The sequence below is a fragment of the Nannospalax galili genome, unplaced genomic scaffold, assembly GCF_000622305.1.
Source record: "Nannospalax galili isolate Female #2095 unplaced genomic scaffold, S.galili_v1.0 scaffold2269, whole genome shotgun sequence".
Classification (NCBI taxonomy): Eukaryota; Metazoa; Chordata; class Mammalia; order Rodentia; family Spalacidae; genus Nannospalax; species Nannospalax galili.
The window spans coordinates 50,357-50,864 of record NW_008359078.1 but is presented as its reverse complement, the minus strand read 5'-3'; positions in this window follow the sequence as shown (position 1 = coordinate 50,864).

Below are 508 nucleotides of genomic sequence, written 5' to 3'. Positions count from 1 at the left end.
TAGAATCCTAGTAATTGTATGCTTTCCTTTGTGGAGTCTTTTAGCACATATCTGATATTACATACCTAACCTGTAGTGTCATATATATTTCTACAGTTGGAAAGTGTTGAACCATAGCATTTAAGATTTGAACTCTTAGAAGGACTTGGCTCCCCTTACTTGGTCCTCACACAGCAAATCTCTGAGTTAGCTCCTGCTCCACAATCTCATACCCCTCCCCTGTCATATTAATCAACACTCATAACACATGCCAAATGTCTTCACATGACTCATTTCACTACAAGTATCTCCTAGGCCCAAGTACTTGCTTTTACCCACATTCTCTCTCTCCTCTCTCTCTCTCGCTGTCTCTCTGTCTCTCTGTCTCTCTCTCTCTGTCTCTCTCTCTGTCTCTCTCTCTGTCTCTCTGTCTCTCTGTCGTCTCTCTCTCTCTCTCTCTCTCTCTCTCTCTCTCTCTCTCTCTCTGAATCAGATGTCAATATCTGCCCTAAGTGAACTAAATGAACTC